Source organism: Ranitomeya imitator, chromosome 2 (assembly GCF_032444005.1).
Source record: "Ranitomeya imitator isolate aRanImi1 chromosome 2, aRanImi1.pri, whole genome shotgun sequence".
Lineage (NCBI taxonomy): Eukaryota > Metazoa > Chordata > Amphibia > Anura > Dendrobatidae > Ranitomeya > Ranitomeya imitator.
Window position 1 is genome coordinate 294,349,406 of NC_091283.1, and position 10,277 is coordinate 294,359,682.

Below are 10,277 nucleotides of genomic sequence, written 5' to 3' on the forward strand. Positions count from 1 at the left end.
TTTCTTCTTTACATCTACTAATAAAACCTATATATTTAGGCCACAGACAACAAGCAGTTTCTTCCTCGGAGTCGGCAGCTGAATACGTTCCTCATAGATTCATCTTCCATAACGCTAATTCTCGTCTCATTTACCGACACTGGAATCGGCATTAGCAATACTGCAGGAGATATTCATTACACGGGACAGGAGAAATAACTACTTCATGATGAGGACGACATCTTCATCTTCTACTACGGCAGTGGCGTAGGAAGGGGGGTGCGGGGGAGGGGGGCGGGCCGCCCCGGGCGGCACAATGCGGGCGGCGGACATCTAGCCGTGCTGGCACAAGCATCTTTTCAGTCAGTGCAGGGCCAGGCAGTGCAGGCACATCGGGGTTAAGAACGCAGCCAGCGTGACATTGTTTGTGGGCGGAGAGAGCACGTTCTCCTGCTCTGCTCTCCCGCCCGCCCCGCTGGCTGCTGAACTTACATCCGGACAGGCAGATTCCGGAGGAGCTCCTTGGCAAGCCTTGCCGCCCTGAGTGAGTGCGATGTATCTTTGTATTCTTTCTGACAGTCTGGGTGACCTGGGGCGGCCACAGCTGATATACTGTATATTATATACTTCAGCAGCCGCCCAGGCCCCCAGCACCTGTCCTGTATATGTATATACTGTATCTGTACAGCCTGCATGACAGTATATATAATATATATACAGGACAGGTGCTGGGGGCCTGGGCGGCTGCTGAAATATATACACTGCACAGTACCATCACTCCCCTGTATATATACACTGCACAGTACCAGTGCCCTGTATATATACACTGCACAGTACCAGTGCCCTGTATATATACACTGCACAGTACCACTGCCCTGTATATATACACTGCACTGTACCACTGCCCTGTATATATACACTGCACTGTACCACTGCCCTGTATATATACACTGCACAGTACCACTCCTCCTGTATATATACACTGCACAGTACCACTCCTCCTGTCTATATACACTGCACAGTACCACTCCTCCTGTCTATATACACTGCACAGTACCACTCCTCCTGTCTATATACACTGCACAGTACCACTGCCCTGTATATATACACTGCACAGTACCACTGCCCTGTATATATACACTGCACAGTACCACTCCTCCTGTATATATACACTGCACAGTACCACTCCTCCTGTATATATACACTGCACAGTACCACTCCTCCTGTATGTATACACTGCACAGTACCACTGCCCTGTATATATACACTGCACAGTACCACTGCCCTGTATATATACACTGCACAGTACCACTGCCCTGTATATATACACTGCACTGTACCACTGCCCTGTATATATACACTGCACAGTACCACTCCTCCTGTATATATACACTGCACAGTACCACTCCTCCTGTATATATACACTGCACAGTACCACTCCTCCTGTATATATACACTGCACAGTACCACTGCCCTGTATATATACACTGCACAGTACCACTGCCCTGTATATATACACTGCACAGTACCACTGCCCTGTATATATACACTGCACTGTACCACTGCCCTGTATATATATACACTGCACAGTACCATCACTCCCCTGTATATATACACTGCACAGTACCACTCCTCCTGTATATATACACTGCACAGTACCACTGCCCTGTATATATACACTGCACAGTACCACTGCCCTGTATATATACACTGCACTGTACCACTGCCCTGTATATATACACTGCACAGTACCACTGCCCTATATATATACACTGCACAGTACCATCACTCCCCTGTATATATACACTGCACAGTACCACTCCTCCTGTATATATACACTGCACAGTACCACTGCCCTGTATATATACACTGCACAGTACCACTGCCCTCTATATATACACTGCACTGTACCACTGCCCTGTATATATACACTGCACAGTACCACTGCCCTGTATATATACACTGCACAGTACCACTGCCCTGTATATATACACTGCACAGTACCACTGCCCTGTATATATACACTGCACAGTACCACTGCCCTGTATATATACTGCACAGTACCACTGCCCTGTATATATACACTGCACAGTACCACTGCCCTGTATATATACACTGCACAGTACCACTGCCCTGTATATATACACTGCACAGTACCACTGCCCTGTATATATACTGCACAATACCACTCCCCTGTATATATACACTGCACAGTACCACTCCTCCTGTATATATACACTGCACAGTACCACTGCCCTGTATATATACACTGCACAGTACCACTGCCCTGTATATACACACTGCACAGTACCACTGCCCTGTATATATACACTGCACTGTACCACTGCCCTGTATATATACACTGCACAGTACCATCACTCCCCTGTATATATACACTGCACAGTACCACTCCTCCTGTATATATACACTGCACAGTACCACTCCTCCTATCCTGTATATATACACTGCACAGTACCACTGCCCTGTATATATACACTGCACAGTACCACTCCCCTCTATATATACACTGCACAGTACCACTCCTCCTGTCCTGTATATATACACTGCACAGTACCACTCCTCCTATCCTGTATATATACACTGCACAGTACCATCACTCCCCTGTATATATACACCGCACAGTACCTCTCCTCCTATCCTGTATATATACACTGCACAGTACCACTCCTCCTATCCTGTATATATACACTGCACAGTACCACTCCTCCTATCCTGTATATATACACTGCACAGTACCTCTCCTATCCTGTCCTGTATATATACACTGCACAGTACCACTCCTCCTATCCTGTATATATACACTGTAGAATTTGCAATAACTGTCACTCATGTTAGAAGTGAAATCTGGCATTGTACTATCCCTAGATTTCTCTGTCGTATCTGGGCATCATGAATCGTGGTATGTGTTAAAGGGGGGACCCACTGAGACTCTTTTGCCCGGGGCCCTCAAAAACCTGGAGCCAGCCCTGGGGGTGGGTCACCGGGCCGCGGCCGGTGCCGCAGCTGTTTAACGCTATTGACGTGCGGGCCCGCGCCCGCACGTCAATGGTTAACAGCCGCCAGCCAATCTGAGGCTGGCAGCTGACGTCAGTCCCAGTGTGCATGTCGCCGGCGTCTGACATCATTGTCAGTCGCCGGCGAGTGCACGTTTCAGCTGCGTGGAGAGAGCAGGAGCGCGGTCAGGTAAGCAGAACTTGTTTTTTTTTTTTTGCAGTCCCGATCATGTGATGGTAACATTCACCGACTAAACAATTAAAGTTCTACATCTGAGGTCTTATTCCTGCTGGGGGGTGGGGGGGCGCCAAGCTCGGGAACAGCCCCGGGCGGCAAAAGCTCTAGCTACGCCTCTGTACTACGGCTCTAGAAACATATTTGTCCAGAGTCCGTCACTGACTCCATCACCATCGACCGTCTATATGAAGGTTTCCCGTCTTCCCCGCACTGTAATCTTCTATCACGTTAGATCTCAGGTCTGATTCACACACAGAAGTTTGAGGCTTTTATACTTTTAGAAATGATTTTTGTTTGTAAGAACAACAACAACGACAGGAGATATTTGAAGTCAATATCTCCAAGTAACGTGTTTTTTTTTCTGGATATGATAGTTTTTTAGTAATTTCTCATAGACTTTCATATATTACTTGAAAACACGCAAATGTGAATTGATGTACCGTAGGAACATAATTCTGTGCATGGGATTCAAGAAAAGGGCACCATATGGCATCAACAATGGGGATAAGTGAGGATTTATTATCTAGTGGTAGCATATTGTTTGGGGCATCTTGTACTATCATAATGTATAGAGGATATTGATGCTGCGGGAACATAATACAGTGTGCAGGCCAAGAAAGGGTCCCGTACTATGAGAATAATATGTTTCTTGGTTCCCGTCTTTCATAGTTCGGTTGTTTGTATCTATCAGCGGAAAAGGAACAAAACCATTGTGATTCTTATAAGGAGCCAACACAAACCCCCCAAATATAACATTTTATAACAACCCCACAATCTGTGACTCTTCAGGGTAAATCGCTCTCTCACCATTGGATTAGAGCTGATACTATGAAGCTAAAGGGACTAAACAGACTTTCTGTCACCTCCATAAAGGGGCACGTTCCGTGTTTGTCAGAACTGTCCGAGGATTATTAGAGGTGATAGTTTCCCCCCTATTAGAAGGGACACCTGTGGATATTGGGGTCTTTACCTGCTACACCTCTGGGGGGATTTACTCGATAAAGTGCTGGAATCACTTTCTCCCAAAGGGTTAAATGGCGTCTGTAGCTTCAATGTCTTTCTATGAAGCTTCTTCTCTGAACTTTCTTCCTGTTTTCTCCCGTATTTCTATTACTCTCCGGAATCAGGAATGTATTAAGTCCTATAGAAACTGCGGAGAAAGAATTATTTCTAATTCTGTGTTTCCAGGATTCTTCTTGTGGGAATTGGCTGTGATATCCCCTGTGCAATATATTTCTAGTATTAATAAGTTATGATCCTGTCACTCTATGGAGGTGCAGTGGTTGTTTGTTTCTTTCCCTTTTCCTTGTTGTTTCTTGTGTCATTTATTATCTTTATGTCACATATGTGTATTGGATCTGACATTCGGGATCTTCTTGTCATGTGACAATCACTATATAAGGAACACTCAAGAGATATGACGAATGCTTAAAAAAGGCGTCAGACCCCAGAACGTGGCAACAGGTGCGTTTTCACACTTCTACTCCCTTTCCATGCTGTCTCCATGAAACTCTGCTTGTGCCAAAAGCTGATGGCTCTCACATCATGTTTCTGACAGGATCTTCTCCTGGATTGTTTAACAGGACTTACAGGAGGAGCCGGTCCAGAAAGCCGAAGATCCATCAAGTATCTGCCACATATTCCTGCAAATTCCCTGAAGCGCTATCAATTGTATCCACTAGTGATGAGCGAGCACTGAATTGCTTGACTTCTCATTATTCGAATCAAGCAGGTTGGACGTTCAGACTTGAGTACCAAGTATAATGGAAATCAATGGGAAGCATTTTACCAGAAGACCCTAACAGGAGGGATGTGGGGAGCAGAAAAATTGCCGAAATGGATGGAATCAGTGCTCTAATGGAATGGGAATAGCATAGTGAAGACGCTTGGACGCATATCAGACTCCAAGGTCACTGCTGGTTATTAAATAAATAAATAATTTAAAAAAAAATGATGTGGGGGTCCCTTTACATTTTTGTTAACTACACTACACAGCTGACATCAACCCTCAAAATATTACCCCGATTGCACATGCACCCCTAACGAGCCAGGCAAAATGCCAGAATTGGTACATTTAGGGTATGTGTCCACGGGCCGGATTGCCGTCACTTTGGACGGAGAGGAAAACTCGCTCCGCCCAAAGCGCTGCCCCCTTCTGTACGTGCGGTGTACGCGCATCGCCGACCCCATCACATGATTGGGGGTCAGCGATGCTTCTGCATAGTAACCATAGAGCTCCTTGAGACTTCTATGGCTACTGATGCCAGTTTGCTGTGAGCGCCACCCCTGTGGTCGGCGCTCATAGCAAGCCTGCAATTCAGCTACATAGCAGCGATATGATGATCGCTGCTATGTGGCAGAGCCGATCGAGTTGTGCCAGCTTTTAGCCTCCCATGGAGGCTATTGAAGCATGGCAAACGTTTTTTTAAAAAGTTTAAAAAATGTGAAAAAAATAAAAAAAAATATAAAAGTTTAAAACACCCCCCTTTCGCCCAATTCAAAATAAAGCAATTAAAAACAATTAAAAAAAAATCAAACCTACACATATTTGGTGTCGCCGCTTTCAGAATCGCCGATCTATCAATAAAAAAAGATTAACCTGATCGCTAAACAGCGTAGCGAGAAAAAAATTTGAAACGCCTGAATTACGGTTTTTTGGTTGCTGCGACATTGCATTAAAATGCAATAACGGGTGATCAACAGAACGTATCTGCACAAATGTGGTATCAATAAAAACGCCAGCTCAGCTCGCAAAAAATAAGCCCTCAACCGACCCCAGATCACGAAAAATGGAGACGCTACGGGTATCAGAAAATGGCGCAATTTTTTTTTTTAGCAAAGTTTGGAATGAACAAACAAGTTTGGAATGTTACAATGAACGTTTTTAAATTTACCAAATGGCTGCAATGAAACGAAGAGTGAAAAATGCAAAGGGGTCTGAATATTTTCCGTACCCACTGTAATAGTGACCGAGTGGGCTACCTTTATGGATGAGACACTCCTGCCTATCCAACTATTATATGGTAAATATCTCATAGATCTTGGGTTAATTAGTATCTGCACCAAAAATGAGGTATTTCTTAATTAGCTGTGAGTCTGGCAGTGGGGTGGATGGTACCATATTGTGCATGTAGGGGGCAGTAGAAAGTGGAGGAAGGCAGTACTGAGATAACATTATACTGTGTGTGAGGGGGATGCCAGTCCTGGGGAAACATTGTCCTGTGTGTACGGGAACTCGCTATTGTAGGAACATTATACTAGGTAGGGGATGGCGGTACTGTGGAAATAAATTTTGTGTGAGGGATGCCAGTACTGTGGAAACTTTATACTGTGTGAGGGGAATCATATATACTGCATAAGAGATGTAAAAACATGTGTCATAAGAAGAACAAATCCTCAGGGCTGTGCGGCATTTGCACAAAAAGACTGCCATATGCCGTCCAGACGAGATCCTGCGGACTCAATGGGAAGAGGGAGCGTTTCAGGAAGAAAGATTCTAGAAGGTACACCAGGTCAGGTGACCTTGATGATAATAATCTTTATTTTTATATAGCGCTAACATATTCCGCAGCGCTTTACAGTTTGCACACATTATCACTGCTGTCCCTGATGGGGGTCACAATCTAAATTCCCTATCAGTATGTCTTTTGAAAATGTGGGAGGAAACCAGAGAACCCAGAGGAAACCCACGCAAATACGGGGAGAACATACAAACTCCTTGACCTTGATGACGCAGTTTCCTGTTACTATGAAGGCTATAGCCCCAAAGCTAGAATAGATTTGGCACCAAGCAAAACATTGGGGTGCCAGGGAAGAATTTGAGGTACCAGGCCATGGAAAAGTGCCTGAGGCAGCTGGTTATGGCGGCACAACCCAGGTGGCACCAGAAGAGTCCCAAACTATACCAGCCAAGGCCCAAGAACCAGGCCTGCACTGGTCAAGACCTGGAGTCCAGAATAAGCCTGCCAAGGCCCGAGAACCTGACCTGCAGCGGTCAAGACCAGACTACACCAGGCAAGAGCAGAGTTCCACCTCTTATTTCTTCTGGTACAAGAGACATCTGCTGTTGGTCAAGCACTGAAGATCTGTGAGGAGACTCCGCTCAGTAGTATATGCTTGCAGTGAAGAGCAGGAGGCGCAAGTGAGCCGGGCCATAGCTTCCAGCACGGACGTCAATACGGGTGTTGGTACAGGGTAGTACAACAGACAAGGTGAAAACTGGTTGAAGTGAAGGCGGCCCATCGAGCCTTGATAGGCTTTATTAGGAGCACTTATGGCCTCACAGGAAAAGGCGGAGACCCAGCTATGGCCGGTGTTTGTGGAGCGACCCCAGACGCAGGGCTGCGGGTTACTCGGTACCGGTCCTCTGCTGGCTCAGTTCTGGGGATGTCACAGTGGCTGGACCCGGTCCGTGACCCTGCTAAGGGGCGCCCAATGATAGGTGATACGAGTCTGTCAAGGTTTTGTGACGCCACCTGTGGTATTCGGTCAGGGTGACCGACGCTGCTTGGGGTCCACTAGGGTGATGTGATGGCAGCCAGATGGTAAACCTTCCCACAGGTGAAGTGAGTCCCCAGGGCTTCCCAGTAGTGTAGGTGGTGATGGTGTGAGGTGCAGACAATAACGAGGACACAGGGTTGCAGTCTCTTTACCTCTTTACTGGTGACTTCAGGATCCTCAATCCAGAGCACAGTTAACAGGGCTGTCTGAGACCGGCCGGTCCGAAGGCACATCCAGAGTTCCCTTTGCAGGTGGAAATCGTTGCCTACAACTAGTGCCTGTGTGTTATAGTGCTTCCCTGCTGAGCATTCGGGATAGTCCTCACAACTTCTGTTCTCGTTCGTTCCAGTTCTTTCTATTTTCCGTCCCCCAAGTGTGTTATGGCTAGGACGCACCCGTTTGACGGATAGGCTCGGAGCTCTTCCGGGACCCTAGAGACGCCCCTCTCCACGGTTGCCCCCTATATCTGCTTAGGTGATGTAAGGTAGACAGCCAACCTAACTGTCCTGCGGTATTTGAAGTAAGGCATTGAGTCAGTTACTTCCTCGGTGTTCCGGGCACCGGCTACGCGCCTCAGTAGGATGTTGCCGTTCTCCGGGCACGACTCCTACTGGCTCTCCTTTGTGCTTGATCTCGTTTCTCACTGTCCACAATATCCTTCGCTTTGTGTCCTTTCTAAGGATACTGCCGCAAGGTAGTGCAGGCGCGGTTCCATTACGTTCTGTTCTTGTCGCTAAGTCTCTGCCAGGTTCCCACGCCTGACAGGGACTCCCCTGAAGTCTCCCCCTACAACACGCCCTGCCACGGGATGTTGCCTGGGCAACACCCAGTCAGCTTCTGCCTAACTTCCTATCCAACCCCTAGTTTTACCAGTGTGAGGAGTGGCCTAATAAATAAAACATTTTGCTCCCCCTAGTAGCCGGAGTGTGAAGTGTAATGTGTGCTGGTGATACCTGGTTAGGTGAACTCCTTTAGTGCCATCAGACCTACCATCACTCCCCTTAGTGGCAGAGCGACATTACTGCAACTACCAGGTCTCTGGGGCGCTGCATTTGCAGAGCAGAGTGTTGTCGACTATATGTGTCAGGAAAATCACACTTGTCAGTAGCTAAAGTAACATGTGGTTAGAGGCTGCTATTACAGTGAGAGTGAGGCGGAGAATTCATTGTGTATCTGATATTGTATATTTCACCTCGTAATCTCCCTGTTCTGCATTATTCACTGTTGCCATAGTGATCACAATTCCCATTATCAGGGAAATTAATAATTATATTGGTTACTTCTGCCTTGCGTTTGTCGGTGTGTTGTATCTGGTGACCTGCTTACAGGGGTATTATGGAGGCATTATACTGTGTGGGGGGCATCATATATACTGCATAAGGGGCATATTGGGGGCATTACACTGTGTGGGGCCAAGAAAGGGGCCCTGTACTGTGAGAACAATCCGTTACCTCACTTCCTGTCTCCCATAGTTGGCTCGTATGTATCTATTACAGGAAACAGAATAAAAACGATATGATTCCTATAAAGTGGCAACAAGGACCCCAAAATAGTCTCAGTGCTGGGGAATCTCCACTTACCTCCACCAGCAGAGCAGCTCAAGATATATAAGGCTGTTCTGTGCGCACAGGACCTGTGATGAGGTCACAGGAGGGGAGGAGTCAGGGGTCACATGATCAGGGGCCTCAGGGAATGATATCCGCAGTGAAGACGCTACATGGAAACTTCTCCTCAGTCAGTGACATTTCCGCCATTATTCGCCCTCACTACTGGCACAATTACCCCGCGCCGCCTTTTCTACACAGTGTTATGTGTGGAATGTAACGTGTGAGTTCTCTGGAGACAAATAGACCCCACACATGAGGGAATTATTACCAGTTACCGGACGTCTACTATATGGCGGCATATGATTGTGCTATCGACTCCATATAAGGAGCTAAAATGCTGAAATCTCGCTTATTTAACCCCTTCCAGAGTTTGGCTGAGGCTCATACATGACCATCCACCTCTCCAGTCACCGTGAGGGTTTTTAGTTAAAAGGATGGAGGGCGGCGTCCATGCTTGGACTTCAGAGAGATTAATAAAATCACAGCTCACCTTCCCTATCCTTTACCTCTTAGGCCGGCTTCACACTTGCGAGTTTTACGGACGTAAGAGCGTAGAAACTACGTCCGTAAAACTCGCAAAAAATACGGCACAATTATTCTCTATGCCCCTGCTCCTATCTGCCGTATTTTACTGATCAGTATTATACGGCTTTCTACGGCCGTACAAAATCGCAGCATGCTGCGTTTGTCACCGTACTGCGCAAGAAATACGCCAATGAAAGTCTATGGAAGCGTGAAAAATACGGATTACACACGGACCAGCAGTGTGACTTGCGAGAAATACGCAGCGATGTTAGAGAGAAAAGCCGGTAATTCAGTGCGGTGTACAGTAAAATCACACTGACAGCTTCCAGTAGAATAGGTAGAATAAATGTGTACACATAGAATAGGTATATATATATATATATATATGTCAGTAGACACATATGTATATATATT

The 10,277-nt window shown here is 46.4% G+C and overlaps 1 protein-coding gene across 1 annotated transcript in view; it reads right to left on the minus strand.

Moving 5' to 3' along the window:
• LOC138663295 (oocyte zinc finger protein XlCOF6-like) overlaps nucleotides 1-9,366 on the minus strand; it is a 62,810-nt gene extending 53,444 nt beyond the window's left edge. The window contains exon 1 of the mRNA XM_069749475.1: nucleotides 9,312-9,366. The gene's annotated coding sequence lies outside the window, so the exon portion shown is untranslated. The remainder of the gene's footprint in view (nucleotides 1-9,311) is intronic.
• Between the last annotated feature and the right edge of the window lie 911 nt (nucleotides 9,367-10,277).